We start from the raw sequence: 22,289 nt of genomic DNA on the forward strand, positions 1-22,289 counted from the left end.
GACCCAATTAAGGCCAATGATGGGAATCAAAGTCTGCTTCATCTTGGATGGAATACATTGAATTAATGGGAAAGCGATAGCTTTCTTGACAGACTTCCAGACCAAGTAGGCAGTGACATGACATGTTTGGAGAGAGAGACTCACTGGAGAGCACTGTTTGAATGGAGGAAGGGAAGAACATGTCAAAGTAGGGAAACCCTTCAGTCATAGGCCCCCTCACTCCAAGACAACTAACAAACCAAAAACTCAATCTCTCAGTTCTCTGTAAAATGGAGTTTATTCGATCATGTATATATACCACATTTTTTATCCAGTTTCAATGGGAAGCATGGTTGGTTACATGTTTTTGCTATTGTGTACAGTGATGCAATGGAATATTAGGCAACCATAAAGGCCAAAATTAAGGATTTCGCAGCAACTTGGATGAATTTAGAGTATATAATACTGAGTGATCTATCACAGAAACAAAGAAGTGAGTATCACATGTTCTCACTCATTAGCAGACCTGAGCAATTATTGTAATACTATAAGAAAAGGATTGGCAGTAGCAGGAAACTGCCGGGGGCGGGGGGGAGGTGGGATTGGCAGTAGTGGGAATCTGCCGGGGAAAGAGGGGCACACCTCATCAACAAGGATAAGCTGCATAATAAACATTTATATATAACTAAACCTGAATTATACTCCACTTCTTTAAAATAAATTTTTTTTAATTGTTATTAGGATTTGCTGTGGAAGTGGCCCTAATTCTTTAGTGGTCTTCATCTCAGGTCTAGGCTGCCAAGACTTTGTGCTCAGAAAACATACTTCTTGCAGAGACTCTGGGAATAAACGAGGGAATGCTATTCTTTTAAGCTTGAATTCTAGCAAAGAATCTGTTGTAAAATCTTTGAAACTCATGTGAACCCTTAAGGCTGCTTTGTTCTGGGAAAAGTCCCTGTGTCAGACAGGATGGGCTAGGTTATGATACAGTAACAGAAATCTCAGTCTTGAGACAACAGAGTTTATTTCTTGCCTATGCTACACGTAAATAACAGGTATTATGGGGCTGTGCTTATAATGGTCACTGAGGGACCCAGGCTGAGGGAGGTTCCGTGTTAACTACACATCTCTGTGCCTGCCAAGGCTGGAAAGGAGAGTGAACTGAACTATGCACTGACTGTTAACTCACACATCATTTCTGTTCACATTTCCTTAGCAAAATTAAAGTAAGTCATGCCAAGCAATTAGGTAAAGAAGTACAATCCTACCATGTGTCCCAAACCAGATAACTAAGCATTTATGAATAGCCCTAATGAGGATCAAAACTATGTCAGTGACACTTCTAATTGGGTTGACATAAAGCAAAGGTTCTAAGGTGGAATGAAGAGATTTGGGCGGGTCTAACAAGCTAGGCTATACCTCATATACACTTGTCTTTGTTGTGCTCAGAATTGCATCTTTAAAGACAATCTGCTTTTTAGAAAAACCTTTTGCTCTTCCATATTGCTTAAGACAACTTCCTTGAAAACCATTGTAGGTTCTTGAAAGATACTGTCCAAGAAGTTTTGTGGATCTAAAATATGAAGACAGATCATTTTGTCTTCTGGAAGACAGATCCCAACACGGGCTAGATTATGCAAGCCTAGACTCTTCCAGAGCTTTTCTACTCTTATACAACCTGATGGCAGACTACCAGGTAGTTGTGGTTTGTTGAGCAAGTCCTAGTTCTGGGTGGAAGGAACAAGTTCTTCTCTTGACTTTCACAACTCCGTGCTCTCCTGCATTTCTCTTTACCTACCTGGATATTTTGTCTTTTGCTAGTTCAAGTCCTTCTTTCATGCTCCATACTGTCTCCTTAGCAGACCAGGAACCTTGGGAAAATTCTTGACTTCTTCCCACAGCCAATCCAACACTAGTTCCTAACAATTTTACATGTAAAATTACAAACAGCTTTAAACCCATCATCACTTATCTCCTTCTATACCTGTACTATTCTAATCTAACACCATCTTTCCGGGGGGGTCATAACAACTTACTGCCTAGATACCCCATGTCGACTTCTACCATCAACTACACTTCCAAGCATCTCTCACACATCAGCTAGAATGAACGTTTGAAAATGCAACACCAGCCAGGCACGGGGGCTCAGGAGTGTAATTCCAGCACTTTGGGAGGCGGAGACGAGAGGATTGTCTGAGTTTAGGGATTCAAGATCAGCCCAGGCTGCTTGGCAAGACCTCGTCTCTACAATAAATCAAAAAATTAGCCAGGCATGGTGGCACTTGCCTATAGTTCCAGCTACTTGGAAGGCTGAGGCAGAAGGATCGTCTGAGTCCAGCAGTTCAAGGCTGCAGTGGCCATGAGCATGCCACTGCACTCCAGCCTGGGCACCAGAGTAAGACTCCAACTCAAAAAAAAAAAGAAACAAACAAACAAAGAAAAGAAAATGCAACACTGACCATGCCAAATACCCCTACCTCTCTCCTTATCACCATTCCAACTGACTGAAATCCTTCCAATTGTTCCATACAGACTTTAAGACAAAAACTTAAGTTTTTTTTTTTTTGAGTTGGAGTCTCACTCTGTCGCCCAGCCACCGCAGCCTTGACCCGCTGGGCTCCAGCGAACATTCCACCTCAGTCTTCCAAGTAGCCGGAATTACAGGCGCTCGCTACCACGCCTGGCTAATTTTTTGATTTCATTGTAGAGATGAGGTCTCACCTGCCCAGGCGGGTCTCAAACCCGCAGGCTCAGAAATCCACTCACCTCAGCCTCCCAAAGGCGCAGGATTACAGGCTGAGCCACCGAGCCTGGCTTAAAGCTTGAGTTTTTAACAAGGCCTCTAATGGTGGCCCAGCCTGCCCCTTGGAATCTCATCACCTTCCATGTATCCTTTCCCTGACTTCAGCCATCCTGGTTTGCTTTTACTTCCTCAAGAAAGCTAGATTATTTCCTTCCCTTGCATATATTCTGCCAGACTTGCCCCACCCCCACCCCCACCCCGACATCCCCTTCTCTGATTCACAACTCATAAACACAGCTCAAGTCTCACTTCCTCATGAAAAACCTTATTGACCCTTCAGACTAAGTTAGACCCCTTTCTTATGCTTCTCCCACATGAGACTTATCACAATTATAATTAAATACTTAATCATAGAAGTAATCATTTAATATCTGCCTCTCCCTTTTAGTGTCATTCTTGGCTTTTCCCCTGCATTCCTAGCACCTAACAGAACCTTGCACAAAGCAGATGCTAAATATCCATTTGCTTAATGTCTAAATACAAGACATGATTAACTACTCATAAAAGGAGAGTGTTCGTGGCTATTAGAGTTGCTGAGAGTTCTGGACAAGAACCTAGGAATAGAAGTATTCGAGGAGGAATGTGCTTTATCTTTCCTCTCTTGGAATCAGTGTTTGTCAAAAAGGAAAGAATTTTCATGAAGAGGAGAAGCTGAACTGCTTTGCATTTAGATTATTCTTTTTCTAATGAGTTCAAAGTAAACTAGAAACTTACTAATTAAGACTAATTGGGAGGAAGATCAATCTAAGTTCAACTAAGGCTAACTTTTAGAATACTTCTAAAGAAAAGTGGCTTATTACTTTTAAGGACATATAAAAGTTTTCTTTTGGAAAATTTATTATCTTGTATTCCAAACACACTCTGTAGCTATCTTTAGCTTTTAACTTAAGGGTTTCCTAAAAGAAAAGCTCTCCAAAGTAAAGAGTGTTATCAACCCGGTTTCCAATTACCTAAATTACCTTATGTAAAGCAAAACCTGAGTAAGCATAACAGAATTGATTATGGTTTTAATCACATCTTTTCTAACCAGAAGTCATCATCATAGTACCCATAAAAATTTGATGTTTATGACAAAGTAATCTCCAACATGAAAGTAAGATATTAGAGAATAGGTTTGGGGTTTTTTTTGTTTTGTTTTGTTTTTTGTTTTTTGAGTTGGAGTCTCACTCCATCGCCCAGGTTAGAATGCAGTGGCACACTCATGGCCAACCCAGCATCGACCTGCTGGGCTCCAGCGATCCTTCTGCCTCAGTCTTCCAAGTAACCAGAACTACAGGCATACACTACCACACCGGCTAATTTTTGTTTTGTTGTAGAAACAAGGTCTAGCCAAGTTGGCTGGGCTGATCTCGAACCCGCAGCCTCAGGCAATTCATTCACCTTGGCCTCCCAAAGTGCTGGGGTTACAAGTTGAGCCACCAAGCCCAGTCAAGAATAGGTTTTTTATAAACCAAGATCATAGGGTACAATTTCCTCTTCTAGCCCCATTTTGTTATACTGCGAGTCAGATGGGTCACGGAGCCCAACACCTCACTCATTCCTGCTGCACATCCAATTCTGCTTGCAAGATGGCAAGTACACTTTTCCTCTTTATCACTTACATTGTAGTTACTTTTCCAGAGACTCAAACTTCTGATCTAGTGCTACTATTTCACCTCCATGAACCATTGGACACATAGGCACACATACATAAGTTGTAGAATTCCTAGTAACCTCTATAGGTAATACATGTGTTAAATGAAATATCAGTAATGTTGGTTTTTCTCTGGGTTATTTATAATTGATGTTCTTAGAGAATATTTCACCTAAATCTCCAGGTCATCTGCTTATTATTAGTCAAATAACTATAATCTAGGTTAAGAGTAAATTATATCTAAAGCCCTGTCAGTGGATCAAATCTTGGAATAAATAAAATTTTACCTTCCAGAGAAAAGGTTTAGCTGACTTTAAGCTCCATAGAGTTATGGCATACCTTAGATACACAGTGTGAATTTGTGTGATTGTGCTAATAATTACAAAAATAAAATTACATGCTTACTTAGTAACCCCATTTTATAAACCACCATGACTCTTAGTCAGAGTCTAATGAAGCAAAGCAGTTAACTAGCTCTCCTCTGTATGTGACCTAGTAAACTATTCTTATTCACAAAACCAGAGGTGGCATATATAGGAATCCTGTTATTAATTAGGAATGTACTTCAAGATTGCAACATGGATGCTGTTTAGACATGTCCAAAATGGTAATTATTCTGAATCATTAATTACAACTTGACAAACCACATTGTCCACAATTGTGAAGTCTTGGAATGTTCAAAGTAAACTCAATTTGTGTTTTTTAACTTTGTATGCCTCCTTTTCCTTATCTGTAAAACAAAGTTAATAATAATACCTACTTTATAGTGTTGTAAGATTAAGAGTTAAAATATGTAAGGCCCTGAGAAAGTCCCTGGCACACGGTGGATACTACATAATGTTTGCAGTTTCATAAGAGTTTCCAGAAAAATGTCTAGTCCTCTAAAAGGAAGGTTCCAGTGGATCCACTTGCTTTCACAGATCATAACAGATAAAAGGAGTATTTAAAAATTCCCAAGCCGGGCTCAGTGGCTCAGCCTGTAATCCCGTGCCTTTGGGAGGCCGAGGTGAGTGGATTGCCTGAGCCCACGGGTTCGAGACCCGCCTGGGCAGCAAGACCTCATCTCTACAAAAAATCAAAAAATCAGCCGGGCGTGGTAGCGTATGCCTGTAATTCCGGCTACTTGGAAGGCTGAGGCGGAAGGATCGCCAGAGCCCAGCAAGTCGAGGCTGCGGTGGCCGGGAGCGGCCACTGCACTCCAGTCTGGGCGACAGAGTGAGACTCCAACTCAAAAAAACCAAAAACAAACAAACAAACAAAAAAAAAATTCCCAGCTTCCCAGCTTCAACCTCAGCACATTGTCCTTTTCTAGTTAAAAGCTTGCATAGCATTTTTCCTTTGATAACTGTACTATTCATTGAGTCATTAAAGTCTCTAAAGCAGTAGTTCCTTACTTCTTGGTGTCTGGAAACACTTTGAGAATCTGATAAAACTCCAAACTCTTTCCCAGAAAAAAACAGACATGTAAAAGTTTACATTCCATTTCATTGAGTTCATACTTCCCTATCAAGGTCATTCATGGACCCTAGATTAACAATCAGTGTTTATAGTATAGTCATTGTGAAAAAGAGGATGGAAGTATTTAAAACAAAAATCAAAAATAAAACTGCCATATGATCCAGCAAGTCTGCTTCTGGGTATCTATCCAAAATAACTGAAATCACTATATTGAAGAGCAGTATCTGCACTCCCATGTTCATTGCAGCATCATTCACAATAGCCAAGATATGAAACCAACCTGTATCCATTGACAAATGAATGGATAAAGAAAGTGTGGTCCGTATACACAGCGGAGTATTATTCAACTTTTAAAAAGAAGAAAATTCTGCCATTTGTGACAGCATGAATAAACCTAGAGGACATAATTATGCTAAGTGAAATAAACCAGGCAGAGTAAGACAAATACTGTAGAATCTTACTTTGTGTGTGGAATACAAAAATGTTAAACTTATAAAAGCAGAGAGTAGATTTGTGGTTACCAATTGCTGGAAGAGGACGTGGGAAATGGGTAGATGCTGATCCAAGGGCACAAAGTTTCAGTTAGGCAGGAGGAATAAGTTCCTGGAGATATATTGTACAGCTTGGTGACTATAGTATACGAACAATGTATACTGGAAAATGGTTAAAAGAGTAGATGTTAAATGCCCTTGCCACAAAAAAGTTAAGTATGTGAGGTGATGACATGTTAATTAGCTTGATTTACTCCGTTCCACAATGTATACCTATATCAAAACATCACATTGTACACCACAAATATATGTAATGTTTGTCTATTTTTTTAAAAAAAAAGAATCTGTGTTTGAGAGCATGGCCTTGAAGATAGCCACATTTGGATCTCGTTCTTTTAACAACATCTACAGCAAGACGAGGCAAAAAATACATATTTACACATTATGAGGGAAGTATCAATTGCTATTAGTGAGCCAAGTACCTCTAACAAAAGGTTTTGCTGATGATGAAGACAATGAAGGAGGAGGATGAAAAGGAGAGCAAGAAGAGAAGAAGGAATCATCCAAAATGGATAAAGGTAGGTCAACCAAAGGTATACTTTTACCTCTAAGTGAGCCCAGTGAGTATGCAGAGGTGCTTTGCTACTATGGAGTACTGTGTGGTTATTATTAGCAAATCTGGAGGCACTTTGAATAACTGATTGTATCTAAGGCCTTTTTTTAACCTTTAAACAGGTAAAATACTGTCACTGAGGCACTTCACGCCTGTTCAATGATTGAGACATAAAAGAAATGCTAATGATGGGAACTGAGCTGTGAATTCTGAGTGACTCTAGGGACAAAATGCTTATCTGGTGGTCTTATGTTGCTGGAAATTATTAGAGTTTTGAGATTACATTCACTGATTTTCACCTTAAGTGCTCTACCTGGAGAAGCATTAAAAGCTTCTGATAAGGAATGATTTCAAAGAGGCAATGGCATTGGCCAGAAGATCTGTCTCTGGAATAGGGGCCCTACGAGGAGAAAAGCCCAAGTGAGGTGTGATGTGCTTGCCACTAACAAGAGCTGCCACTTTGACTGGGACACACTAGAGCCCTACTCATTCCTGTTTTCCACAGTGACAAATACCAGAGACCAAAGAGGAAGAATAATAATACTGTGCTTAGAACAAAGAGCATAGCAGGATGCCAGGGACCTGACTATATTCCTGCTCCATCCTGGTCTTATAGAAGCCCTGCCTCTGAGCCACTCATCTTCCTGGGGCCTATAAACTCTGACATAATTTTGCTCCTGCCTACCTCTCCTCCCTAGTCCACTATCATTCCCCCCTCTCTTACTCTGCTCTGATCCCCAAGGCCATCTCTCTGTTCCTGGAGTATCCCAAGCTCATCCCTGGTTCAAAGCTTCTGTGTTTATGGTCCATTGTACCAGGAACATTCCTTCTCTAGACATTTGCCTAACAGATTCATTTTTATTTGGGAATCTTAACTTGGTTAATGACTTTCTGTCCCCTGCCTTGTCATTTTTTTCTACATGATCTTGTTTTATTTATAGCACTTATCCCTCTCTGAAAATAACTTTCTGGGTTTTTTTGGTTTGTTTTTTTTTTTCCTTTTCTTTCTTTTTTTTTCTCTAGAGACAAGATCTTCTTCTATCACACAGGGTGGAGTACAGTGGTGTGGTCATAGCTCACTGCAGCAGCCTCAAACTCCTAGGTTCAAATGATCCTCCCACCTTAGCCTCCCAAAGAGCTGCAACTATAGGTACATGTCACCACATCTGCTGTTTGTTTTTCTTTTCTTCTTCTTCTTTTTTTTTTTTTTGGAGTTAGGGTCTTGCTGATCTTGAACTACTGACCTCAAGTGATCCTCCTGTCTCAGCCTCCCAGCATGAATCACTTTGGCTGCTGATTTGTTTTCTTGATCACTGTCTATCTTTCCCATTAGAATGTGAGCTCCATGAGAGTAGGAACTTTCTATGTCTTGATCACTGCAGTAGCCCCTAGACCTAGCATAGAGAAAGCATTAAGTGTACATTTGTTGGAAAAAAGAATGAATGATTATCATTATAGCTATCATTTATGGAGCATTTACTCTGTACCAGGCACAGGGCTATAGGTTTTTACAAATATGATCTCACTGAATTCCCATAGCAACCCTCCAAGATAGGTATTTATCTATTATCCCCATGGTACAGATTAGGCTTCACAGAGAGGTTATGCAACTTAAGGGCCAGATGGTAAATATTTTAGGTTTTGCAAGCTATATGGTCTCTGTTGCAACTATTCTATGCTATAGTGTGAAAGCAGCCTCACATAATACATAAGCAAATCAATATGACTGTGTGCCAATAAACCTTTATTCACCAAACTGGTGGTGGGCAGGATTTGCCCAGGGGCCATAGTTTGCCAGTTCCTCCTTTATCATTCTATACAGGCTAGAAAGGGGTGAAAAAATGAGTTGGGGAGGAATACAAAAAAATCATTAGAATATGTGTTCTCTGCAGAGTGAGTTCTCTTTAAATAAGAAAGACAGCAGATGAATAAACTGTCAGGTTTTTTAAAAAGGCAAAATAGGAGCTAGGGTTCTGATAAGAATTATGACTCTGTTGAGTCAGACTTTTTACTGAATTATAACCATCACTTAAGACTACAGGAGAGTTTAATTCAAGTAATGTATCCCATTTTAAGCAAGGTTTCATTCCTATTTTAATTACACATGATTTTACGTGCTGAGACCCTAGCAAGCCTACATAAATTTCCATCCTAGGCAGGTCCAAAATAGTCAATATTGAAGGAAAAGGTACTGAATCAGTCTGTTAAAACTCTTCCTCTTTCAACCACTGAGCCTACACACTTTAGTCTTTCCTTCTCAAGCAAACTTATGAGTTATTGACAAGACGTGAAAGACAAGATACAAATCACAAGTCTAAACCAGCCTGGAGAAGTCTCTTCAGATCTCACTGGGAAAGTAAATATCATTTGTGCTAAGCTGTTCAATAATTCAGAGCGGCTTTCAAGATAATATATCAGCATTAAAGCAAAATATTAGGGGGACCCCAAAAAACAAAATTATCTTTTGGAGGGTGGGCCCTTTGTAATACACTCAGAATTTATTCCTCTGTATCCAACAGTCAACCAAAGTTTTAATCTGGAAGTTTTGAGAAGGTTGCATCATGATTTGCAGAAGAAACATCTGAGTTGTGGCAAACAGATGACTGGTTCTTCCATCGTGACAACACACCTGCCCACATCTGTACTTAGTGTTCGGTTTTTGACCAAAAATAGCATGACCATTGTGCCTACCCTCCCTACTCACCCTATCTTGCCCTGAGTGACTTTTTTGTTTGTTTACCCGGATGAAAAAAGTCCTCAGAGGGAAACGTTTTGCCAATGTGGAAGAGGTGGAACAAAAAAATGGAAGAAGCACTAAAAGGCATCAAAATTGATGAGTTCAAAAACTGTTTTGAGCAGTGGAAAAAGCATCTTGATAAGTATATTGCATCAAACAGAGAGTACATTAAAGGTGACTGAAGTTTAAACATGTAAGAATTAAATATACAATTTTTTATAAATAAATTCTTGGTTTGGGGGGGTCCCCCCCTCATATTAACTAACCAGTGTCTCAGGTCAGTTATGTGAGGCAAGGATTGAACACTGAGAAAGTGGGAAACCAAGGGACAAAGGAGGTGGTTCCAATAGTGCCTGGCTGTGCATAAGCAGTGGCTAATGTGAACTGGAGCATGAAGGATCAGGCCTCCCTTTTGATGCTCTGCTTTCAGAGACACACTAAGTTTAATCTATATGTGTGTGTGATGGAGGGGAGGGTAATGGGGGCAATGAAACACCCAGTCTCCCCTTCCTGCTCCATCCAGTTAAGATGGAAAATTAGAAACTCCCTTCTCTGGGGTAGCCCTAGGTAATTAGAAACATATTAAACAAAATATTCATTTATCTCTTACCCTGAATAAAGAGTCCCTCTAGAACAGCCTCAAATAAATATTCTCTCTACAAATAGCACATGGTTCTTAAACCTTGTTTTCCTCAAATTTTTTTTTTGTAATTTTCTAAACATGGACTTTAAATGTTTGAGCAGGAAAGCAGCCCCAACGTGGGAGAACCAGCATCTGAAGGGGACTCTGGAGAAATGGCATCTGTCCCAGTGCAGCCATTGAGCATCATTGAATTCCTGGGTACTGCTTCCCTACTCTACCCCTTTCTGAGCCTGTTTTCTTATCAGTAACAGAATGACTCAACCTCATATCTTTCTAGCTACCCAGACTTCCACTTTTAGTTGTCACTTAACATCTGTTAAATGCATTGTTGTTTACAATTAGCATTTAAGACGGTACATGTTATTAATAATAATGAATTTCTCCTGAGCTCCTAGTATATACCAGGATTATGCCATGTGCCTTCCATGAATTCTGTTATTTAATTCTTACAATGCACAGTGAGGGAAGGACTCTTATGATTGATTCTCCCATATGACTATAGACTTCTCAGATATGACAGACAGCAGAAGGGGACATAAGTTTCCCAAGTTCACAGAGGAATTAGGTAGCAGAGTTGGGATTTGAAGCACAATCTTTTTAAGAGCTACACTATCTCATGTTCCTTGTGGCCTCTGGCCAGGATCTGACCTCTGACCAAGAGGAGAATGCAGTTTCAAACTCCTTCACCCTGAACTCCTTCTCACCCGGGCCATGATGCCTCCCACTATACCAGGCTACTAAATAGCAAGGAGTTTCCCATGGAGGAAACGGTGCAGCAGCTGCCTCGGATGGCCAAGGCATCTGGATGGCCTTTGACCTTGAGACTCTGAGGACCCAAGAGAGGTGAAAATACCCATGTCCAGTCAGTGCCCCAAAAGGAAATGTGCTGATAACGCACAGAGTAGGAGTTCCCTTGTCTTTATTCTGCACAAGTAAATAGATGAAACAATGATGCCGGCAAATCTCTAGTTATTGGAGAATCTTTTTTCTTTTTAATTTCATGGGGAGAGGTCACATCTTCATGGATGGCCCAAATCAACAATTTGGAGATACAAGAGATTTGGGGCTCTTCTTGAAACAACCAAGTGGGGATTTTTAAGACAATATATCAGCACTGGACTGACCAGGGAAGGGGGTAGAGACAAGTGGGGAAGAAGGGTAGCTTGGTAAAGATAGTAAAGCAACATTGACGATGTAATGATTTTCAAAGGTTTGACTGTCTCAGGGGCTGAGGAGAGAAAAAGGGAACAAGTTTAATTATTGCATATCTACTACGATCTAGTCGTTTTTCTATATACTGAACATTAAATCCTGACAACAATGTAAAAAAGCTGTTTTACAGATGAGGAAACTGAGGTTACATGGCTAGTAAGAATCCAAATAGAGATTCTTTTTTTCTACTTCACCTCCATACCTGTACAGATGCTCGAATTCAGATTTCCATGAAATGAATGGCACTTTCTCAATAGAATATCTGGAAACAGACATTTAAGCTGCAACAGTGCCTAGCACATACTAGAAGCTCAATAAAATAGGATACATTAACAACTCTTAATGAGGTTTCTCAAACCAAAGTAGATATCATCTGATTCCAATAATTCTTGATAGGAGGTGATTTTGTCCCCGGGGGGACATTTGGAAATTTCTGGAGATATTTTTGGTTTTACAAATGAGGGGAGGGTTACTACCAATATCTAGTGACTAGAGACCAGGATACTGCTAAACAGTCTACAATGCACAAGACGGTCCCCACAATAAATCTTACCTATAATGTCCATAGTGCCAAGATTAAGAGAGTCTAATCTAATCTAATACATTCTACAGTTAAGAAAATGAAAGGTCAGAGAGATAAAGAGACCTGCCCAGGGCCACACAGTGGTGGAGCCTTAATGAGAAACATCCCCTGAAACCTTTTACAATGTTCTTTCCACAGCCTCAAGCTGATAACTAGCCAGAGGGCTGCCTGTTATAAGAGGAGTGTGTTCAGAGGGAAAGTGTGTTGGAAGAGCCCAGGTGAGCCAAGCACGATTGTGTAAGTTTAAGTGGACCACTCCTATTACTCCTCAGCCTGGGCCAGCCCCCAAATAAACAGCCAGCGAAAGTTCCCAAGGATTGAGAGAGCAAGACTTGGAACATAGCGTGCTCCCCTGAAGGCCTCTGCTGCCCACCAACCTCATGCTCCAACACCTTCCTTTCCTTAGGGGTATAGATCAAGCACAGTGATCAAGTCAAAGAAAATTTTAATAACTAAATAGATAAGTTAAAAATATTAATAATTAAGTGGTCATATTAGGTCAAGATAGAAAGTGCCAGAAACTGATTCACTCTAAAATGTATTCGTTATTTGAATAATCATTGTCATCAACCACCATTTTTTTGGCCTCCTATGTGCCAAGAGATGTGTTGGGTTCCAAGGGAAAGGTGGGCAATGGGAGAAAAGGGTGCCCACCCACACACAAGGCATATCCTTGACCTCCAGAAGCATCCAGTCCAAGCATGAGTGTCTCCTTTGCAGTTGGCTGTCATAGAGTAAAGAAAACATTGTAAACATGGGTAAAACAAACCCCCCATCCCTTGCAGCTTAAAATGACTAAGTTTAGCATGACTTATTTATTTTAAACCACGTTTAACACAAAAACATTTAACTACCGCCCAAGAACGTGAGTTTTACACTTGCATACTTGGGAGTTGGTTTGCCTAGTGGACATTTTCTTCTATTTACCAAATTTTGTGAGAGACTTCCAATGCCCTAGACCATATCTAAAATGCCAGATGCATTGGGGAACTTCATTTAACCAGAGTGGAGTTGATTACTTTGAGATCCCCTAAGGTAAGCAGGAGGATATAGAACCTCTAAAATGTGTCTAACCCAGCCAGGGTACTGGTATTTTTTGCAGCAGTCTCTAAGCTGCCTACTTATTTATTTATTTGTTTATGAGACAAAGTCTCGCTCTGCTACCCAGGCCAGAATGCAGTGGTATGATCATAGCTCCACTGGAGCCCCAAACTCCTGGTCCTTCCTCCTCAGGCTCCCAAGTAGCTGGGACTATAGGTACACACCACCATCCCCAGCTAAATATTTTTAAAACTTTTTTTTTTTTTTGTATAGACTGGATCTTATGTTGCCCAGGCTGGTCTTGAACTCCTGGCCTCTTCTTCCCAAAGTGCTGGGATTACATGTATAAGCCACTACACCTGGCCTCTAAGCTCCATTTAAGTGGAAGATGGTGTCTTGAGTTAACACAACTTGGAAGATCAACTTTTATCTTGAAATATCAATGAAAAATTAAACATCCTGATAACACTGAGTACTGAGGGCTCTTATTTCCATTGCAACTGCTTTCTGAGATGGATAACTCCCCTTTAGATTTTCATGAGTTTGGCCCAGAAAGTGGATACTTAAGGCATTAAACATACAGGAGACTGGGACTCCAAGAAAACAGTAGTTTCTATTTAAGGTTTTGGCTGTTACAGTCAGCTAAGTGTCCTGGGTAAGTGAGTGGAATTTGAATATATCAACTCTGTCGCCCTGCTACAGACTGAGAAATCAGGAACTAAGTAGGACACGCCAAGGGCTCCTGCTTGGGTTCGGGTATGGGTGTTAGCTTCAGTGACAAGCAGCTTATTGCACAGCGCCTCCCAGACTCTGAGCTATCATAGTGCAGACAACAAAGGGATATTAACTTTTTTATTCTGCCTAGTCACAATATTAAAATTAAACTAAATTGTCGATCAACATCAACACAAACGCCATTGTTTGATAAAAGAATGTTTTAGCATCTCAGCAAGGGCTCTCAGAACAAAGGGAAACTCCTCCAATTGAATACATATAGCTGTAGTAAAGACTTGCTACTTTGTCCTTAGTCATTATTTCACCCAGTACTGGAGAAAACAACACAGACCAACTCCCACCTGCCGTCTGGAATGTGGGTGCCATGAATCTTAAGAACTACTGAAGCTGACTGGAGAATAATTAGGTTTGAGATCTAGTTTGAGTGAAGAAGGTATTCCAGGGCAAGGGCAGGGAGAACAGAGGGAACAAAATTGGAGAGACTCATTGCACTGTGAATACATGACACTGCTCTGCAGTCTGGTTGAATTTTCCACCCTGTAATGCTACACTAAATTGCCTGTTTAATTAGCTGTCTCTTCCACAGGGCTGTGAGTTCCTTGAGAGCAGCGACCATGCCTTGTTGCCCTGAGTCCCAGAGTTAATTAGATGTGAAACGGGGATGGTGGTAGAGCAAGGCATTGAAGGAGCAATGGCAAAGCACCAGGGACACACAGTACTGTTTCACAGACCCATGCGATCTGAAGATTAGAGGGCACATTTCCCATTATCTAATAATGTGTGGTGTTCTGCTTGGTGTAGTTGAAGGATCCCCACCCCCTCCTTACCCAGCAGGATAAGCATCCTCCCACAAGATAATTAAAATGCACCCCAAGGGGAAGGGTTGCTGGGGGTCAGAACTGCTGCCCCAGCGAGGTGCCCTGGAGACTGCTTGGCAAAAACTCAACTCCTCTCCCATGGTGCCTGCAGACATCTTGGGGAGGGGGAGGAACAGGGATGGGGATAGGGAAAAGCCAGCCTCCTGCATGCTGCTGTTGCTTGGACCTTCTGATTTTTCCCACTGCCAAGTTTAGGAGTGCTCTCGGTCTCAAGGATTTTAATTTTCCAGGCCCCCGTTCCTCAGAGACACTTTTAAAACTTGACTCAGAAAGAAAGAGAGAGAAGGGAAGGGAAGAGATGGTAAGGGGGAAGAAAGAAAGACATCGTTATTAGCAACCCTCAGGGTTAAGTCCCACAGAACCCACCCCTTCTCTGCAGAGAAGTACACAGGTAAATAGGCAACCTTTTCTTTCAAAACTCATTTTGAGTGTTTATTTCGTCAGCCTGATTTCTAGCAGGATATTGAAACCCAATGCACAGCTACATTTCCCATCAGCCCCATAGAGGACTGGCCAAATACAAAGCTCACTAAGCAAGTGCATCCAGGCAAGGCAGAGGACAAGTGGGAAGAGAGTTTCTGCCCACTTGTGCTTGGAGAGTCCAGGAGCCATGATGGAGTGTTTCAATTAGTGCTGACTTAGCATGACACCCAGGATTTCCACTATTCATCTGACATGCCGCTAGCAATTGGAGAACGTGGTCCCACCTAGTGGGATTAGCTAGGCTGTGGGTTCTGGGAACTGAGCAATGAGGGTGAACTCTTTGTTGCAAATATGTCATTCCCTCTTATGACCTGTTGGGTGCAATTTGCCTTGGGGTACAACTTGCTATTCAAGGTCTCTTTGAAAATGCTCTTGGCCTAGTGTTTTGTTGCACAGCATCTCTGTTTCTTTCTCAGCAATCAAACTTCTATGACTCTTCCATTAATTGGGGAGTTTTTAAATCTTGAATTTACATGGAGAAGACTTGTGTGCCTTGAAGTCTCATGCCGATTGCCATCTTCCCTTTAGGAATCACTGGCTAAAACACCAGTGCCCCCAGGGGTCCTACTAAGCATTATGGCCAGCAAGCAATAGTCAGGGATTGACTAACAGACAGCTGAAGGCAAGAGTAAGACTCCAGGTGTGGAAGGAGAGATGGAGAGAGGATTGATATGCTTCTGGAGGTCAGCAATGCCCTTTCAACCCCAGGACAGGTGAGAGAGATTCTGACATCCCTATGCTTTCAGAAGCCTGAGACTAATCATTTTCTTCCATTACTCTTTGCAGGCTTAGCCTCCCCACCACCTCCTGGAACTTCTGGCTTTGTCTGGAAAAAATGCTAACCAGCTCTTTGCAAGAGCTATCACTAATATCCTGGCCAGAGAGCTCTCAATAGACACTATGTGCAGTGCAAAAGGAACATGGTGCTCCTGGGGGAGGCCAAGTGGGCAGCTTCGGGAGCACTCATGAGCAGCCAAAGAACAGGCCCATCCCCATTCCCAAATCCTCAGCTTCCTGCTCTCCTCGTAGCCTTCCTGTTCTCAGAATTTCACCATCAGAGAACACCGCCCCAGGCAGGTTAATTGTCCCTGCTGTACATATAGGTGCTTGGGGAGGAAGGACACAGTTCCTGGAAAAAAGATATGCGTTTTCTTCTGATAGGAGGGGCCCCAAGGGAGTGAGAATGCTGGGCTCCAGATGCAGAAAGTAGGAAGGAGGTGCCAGAATTCTGGGAGTCAGAATAGACCACTTCCTCCTCCTGCCTTCCTGGACCTTGGCCTGGCCTCTCTCCATCAGTGGAGGCAGCTAGGGAAGAAGAGCCCTGGACAGGAAGTTCTCATTTCATCTGGCTCTCTCCTGCCATAAAATCATAAAATGCCAACGATAGGCAGCTGAGTCTTAGGAATCCCTCAGCCCCCCAACCCCCTCATTTTATTCTCAGAGACTCTGAACCCCAAGAGATGCAGGACCTTGGCCAAGATGGCTGGTCCTCAGTACCTCCTACTCTCCAGTCAAGGAGGGGTGTCAAGAGCTCAAATGCTGCTGGTTCATCAAACAGCATTTTCTTTCGTAGCTCCCACTCCCATCTTAACTAGATTAGATCCCTTGGTCCTTTTTCTCATCACGGGTGGAAATAACCTATTTCTTTGTGTGATTTTTTTTCAATGCCTGTCACCTCCTGTCAATCATACTTTCTGTGAGGGCAGGCAACTTTCTCTGCCTCATTCTCCACTATACCCTAGTGTCTCATACACAGTAAGCACACAACCACCATTTATTGAACACGTAATCTCCTTTCTCAAAGTAACCCCCTGAGAAATATATTACACTCATTTTACTAATGAGGAAGCTAGACCTAGGACAATTTAAATAACAAGTGGAAAAAGCAAGATTCAGTTATGAATAAATATCCCTTTTCCTTGTACTGTCTACTTTTCTGACAAAGATGAACAGATTTATGAGAGTCCCTTAAGCTAGGAGCCTTGGCTCAGACTTTTTTTAAATGTGATGTTCCAGGACCAGATGCCCCAAGACTTGAGAGAGGAGGTGGGGTCACTTTAGACCAAGGGCAGCCCACAGCAGGGATCTCCAGGCAGGCATCCAGTCTTGCCAAAGCAGACATAAGTGTGGGGCCCACAAGCACCAGGAGTCGGAGCAAGTACCAGGCCAGAGGTCCAGACAAGGAAGAGGGGGCCAAGGACCACAAAGCAGGGAAGATATCCCCACTTAGCAGCTGGGGAGGCAGACAGTGAGACAGGACAATGTCTGCCTGACAAGAATATTAAAGTCACCAAGATGCAGTGAGTCCAAAGCTGAAGCTCGGGGAAAGCCCTGGAACGTGGAAAGGGCAAGGGCTTTGAGGCTAGAAATCTTGAGTCTCGGCCCTAGCACTTACCAGCTTGGGCAAGTTACTTATGCTACTGTAGCCTTAATTTGTTCATCTGAAGCATAACGTGGTGCTAACCCGTCTACCCCATAAGGAGGACAAATAAGATCAGCCAGGGCAAAGTGCTCAGCATAGCACCTGAGATACAGTGAGCTTCCTTAAGCACTTCCTTCAAGGTCAGACCACATTCCAGATTTGGAGTCTTTAGGCAAGAGCATAAAAGTGGTTAAACCTGGCTACCAAGGCAAGTGAGAGACTGACGGGGAAAGAGATCCTGACAGAGAGGATAGAGCAGTGATCAGAACCAAAAGCATCTCAGCTCAGGGTCTCAAAGCCTTATTCACAGCCTGGCATATGGTTGGTGCTGAGTAGGCTCAGCTGAGCGAACAGGTCCAACTGAGGATGTTAAAGAGTTGCCATGTTTTTACTACTAGCCTGCTATTATTCATTCATTTTTCACTGGCTCCTTCCCCTCCAAAGTTGTGTCATGACACAGGAGTAAAAGCATGGGCTCTGACGTCTGCCGTTTACTGTTCTAACTTGGACATTCTTCTTGACTTTGTTTGCTTATCTGTTAAATGAGCTGGAAGTAAGGTGGAATGGAGAATGCTTTAAGCAGAAAGGTTCACATGTCAGAACCACCACATCATGGTGGGCGAGTGTGTAGAACTGAAAGAGTATTCATGTGGAGAGACAGAGATGAAAAGAGTGAGTAAAGAGGCCCCAAAGGTATGCAGGACCCACCATCCAGATGATGGCAAAGGGAAGAAATGCTCCCAAAGGAGCAGAGAAGAATCAGGTCCAGGAAGTCTAACCCCCTGCATTAAGCTTGTGCTTCACCTCTTGGCATTTCCATTAAAATTATAAAGAGGAGCAGGATTTACTGTGATAAACTTCTCAGACCTGTTACTCAGAATAGTCTCAGGAAATCCAATGGGGTCCCAGCAGAGAAAGCTCCTTGGGAACTACAGTAGTCAGCAAGAAGAATATCCTCCATCCTGTGGGACAATCCTTGGTAATCATTCCAGAGTAGCTAACAAAATAGAGACAGAAACGCTGGATACAAACAATGAGAACTAAGATGACATGGATGAAAATACTAAGTAAAAATGGCCACCAAGACTGGAGAAAGGAAAGGCAGTTAGTACAGTGATTTCTTAACCTACGATGCACATAGGAAAAATCAATTTTAAGAATATCTATGCACCATAAAAACATTATTTTCCACTCAATGCAAAACAATATTGTTTTCGTTGCTTTTGTATCATATCCTCCCCACTTTGGTCACCTCCAGTCAAACCTAACAATTAGAGAAGATGAAGTCTATTCTTTCCTCTTCATTCCAAGAGACTAAATCTCTGCTGGCCCCATGAATCCCAGCTTTCATCTGTAGAGAGGAAGCCCTTTGGCATAAAGCTCTCCGCCCAACCCAAGCTTACAACACACCACTAACTTGGGAACATGGCAGGGATGAGAATGGATGTCACATATCAAACACAGATCTCAGGCAAAGTGGGAAAGAAACTATCACAAATGAAGTGCTCAGTCCCACTCTCCTTTTCTCTGCAGCCAACAACACAAGGATTGGTACAAGGATTTATACCACTAAGCAGAGTCTTGGGAGGCCATATCCCATTTGCAAATCAGATTTGATGACGTTTTAAGCTAAAACAATTGGATTTTTCATAAAATGTTTTAAACCCTCTCAGGACTTTGGGGTTCTGAGCCAGGGTGGAGGATTACATGGAAGCCAAAAGAGTAGCAAAAACTCAGGAAGAATTTCATGTGGAACAAATGAACACAGATGGGAATGTTACGCCACAAACATGCTCTCATCTGCTTCTAGCTGCAAACAACTATGCCGAAGAGTCTCAGCTCTGCCTTTCCTTCAAATTCCAAGATTCAGAGTTTTTTCTTTGACTTCCTTCTTCCCACTGTTTGCCTCTCATGCATTCCACTCTGCTTCCCCAGCCTCCCATCCTACCCCTGTGTCTCATGTCATGACATCCTAAGAAATTACAACCTGCCCCCCATATTTTAAAAATACCTGTATCCTTGACTCTCTGGTGTTTGATGAATTATTTCCAATAGGTTTTCTAGCAAAACTGATCAAGACTCTGGAGAAGATAGTCCCAGGTTGCAGGTCGATAAAACTGTGGTCTGGCTCCTCTGGGTGCCTATATGTGTGACCAGAGGCTGAAGGACATTGGGTGCTCGACAGTAACCTCAGTAAAAATCCTCGGGCAGCAGCAAACTCTCCCAGTGCAGTTTCGAAACATCACACAAGGAGGAAGCCTCTTTAATCAAATAATAACCAACCAGAGATAAGACCTGCTAGGCTGAGCTTGTCCAGCCAATCACATGCTTCCTTCCGACTACAAGGACAAACAGACCCAGGCTTCTGGAGCAAGTTTCAAGGCTTGTTATAATTTAATGATGCAGCAGGTGGTGTCTTCTTGGCATTTCCTGCTGGGGATTTTCTAACTGGGGAGCAAAGCTCTGAGCTCAGTAACCTCATTTGCAGTGGAGGTGCCTGGCCCGGGGGTTGTAGCTGAGCACCCTGGGGGGGTCACATGGAGTCCCAGACTACTGGCCTGGCTGCTCCCAACTTGCCAAGACAGTTCTCACCGCTGAGAGGAAGTGAGGCTTGAGTGGGCAGAGCAGGGGTGAGGCCACCAGAGGATGAGCATATTTGACACCAGATATGCAGTTCACTGACTGTGACACCCAAAAGGTTGAGAAACCCTAGTGACTTTCTCTCACATGTTGGAGATGCTTATTAATGAGCACTACCTATTTGTCCTTTAATCAGTAGTGACTTGGGGCTTCTATATGTCTTCATCCTTTCCAGCTGCCACCACTCTCCCATACCAAAACTATCATTGCCATGCTGGCCTTGGAAGGGTGTTTTTAAAAAGGGTGGGCTCTGGGAGCTAGGCAGGCCTGGAGACGGCCCTCTATCTTGTCAGCCCTGTGACTTTGAACATGCCAGTCTCTTCCTGGACTAGTTGCTGCAAAGATTAAATGTATGAGAACTCTCTCTGTTCCCTGTGAAGCACCTACATGCCTTGAGAAGATGTAGACAAACCCTCAAAGCACCTTGATCTATTAGAGTTCATTATTCAAAGGAACTTAAGGGGAACCCTCTTGTCATATAAATAACTATTCAACAAATATTTATGTTGCATTTACTGCAGTAGAGACATACTAACCACTGGAGACACTAAGGTGAGCCCAACCTGGCACAGTTCCCTGCCCTCGTGAAACAATGTCAGTCTAGGAGGTGGAAGTTTATCAAAGAGGTCTTTGGTACAATGGAACCAGTGAAGGGGGCTTTTCATGAAGGGAATAAGCCTGTCCAAGAAGAATAAAAATAAAACCAGCAGTGGTAGACAGGAAATAGGCCCAAGTCAAAGAGTCAAGTGCAGCCAAACATCCTTCAAGGAGACCCTCTGCAGGGTTCCTGCTGGGGAAGAAAGGAGAAAAAGTAAAGTTGTATCTCCAATCCTTTAAAAAATATATATAACAGCTTCATTGAAATCTAGTTCACACACCATACAGTTTGCCCACTTAAAGTGTATAATTCAGTGATTTCTAATATATCTAGAGTTGCCCAGTCATCAGCAGAATCAATTTTATAATATTCCATCATCCTAAAAAGAAACATCTTCCCATGAGCAGTCTCCCCCAGCCCCAGCCAAACCTCCTCCAGCCCTAGGCAACTACCAATCTACTTTGTTTCTCTTATGGATCTACCTATCCTGGACATATTCTATAAATGGAATCATACAATATTTGACCTTTGCAACTGGCTTCTTTCACTTAGCGTAAAGTTTTCAAGGTTCACTTCATTTATTTTTTATTGCTGATTAATATTTTGTTGCTTGAATATACCACAGTATATTTATCCATTTATCCATCTGTGGGCATTTGGGTTGTCTCCATTTTTTTATTTTTTTATTTTTGTTATCATGAATAATGCTGCTGTAGACATTCATGTACAAGTCTCCACTCTGTTGTATTCACAGATTCGCAACCCTATAGCAAAGAAACAGGAAGGATACAAAGCAAGTGAGAGAACTAGTCATTAAAGGGCTTCTCCCCAGCTAGAATTTATAATATCATAGCAGTAACTGAGTCCTACATTCGCATATATTTTCACGGTGCATGAAACACAGTCATATATGCCCTCGTGTAATCTTCCCCACAACTCTATGCAAGAGGAAGGTATTATTTTTTACTGCCATTTCAAAGATAAGGTCATGGAGAATCAGAAAGTTTGAGTAACTTGCCAAAAGCTACCCAGCCAGGAATTGAAGCCAGAAGTAAATCCTATGTTCTTTCTCCTTCAGCTCTTCATACACAAAACAGGTCTTTATTCTTCTCCTACACAGTCTTGGCTTCCAGGATATTTTGTTCAAGGGAAAAAAACAAGAAAGAAGAAAGAATTTAATAAGGGCTTTATCAAATTTATGGAAAAACTGGCAATTGGGTCAACAAATGGTTGATGTTGTCGTCAGCATTTACACATTTTTTACCTAAGACTCAGGAAGATTAAATGTCTTATTTAAAGGCACAGAGTTTGCAAGCCAGCCATTGATGATTCACAGGCAG

General features: G+C 42.0%; 1 protein-coding gene across 1 annotated transcript in view; it reads right to left on the reverse strand.

Annotated features, from left to right (window-relative positions):
• GPAM (glycerol-3-phosphate acyltransferase, mitochondrial) overlaps positions 1-19,952 on the reverse strand; it is a 67,460-nt gene extending 47,508 nt beyond the window's left edge. The window contains exon 1 of the mRNA XM_008053781.2: positions 19,723-19,952. The gene's annotated coding sequence lies outside the window, so the exon portion shown is untranslated. The remainder of the gene's footprint in view (positions 1-19,722) is intronic.
• Between the last annotated feature and the right edge of the window lie 2,337 nt (positions 19,953-22,289).

This window comes from Carlito syrichta, unplaced genomic scaffold (genome assembly GCF_000164805.1).
Source record: "Carlito syrichta isolate Samal-C Ts95f unplaced genomic scaffold, Tarsius_syrichta-2.0.1 Scaffold288451, whole genome shotgun sequence".
In the NCBI taxonomy this organism is placed as follows: Eukaryota; Metazoa; Chordata; class Mammalia; order Primates; family Tarsiidae; genus Carlito; species Carlito syrichta.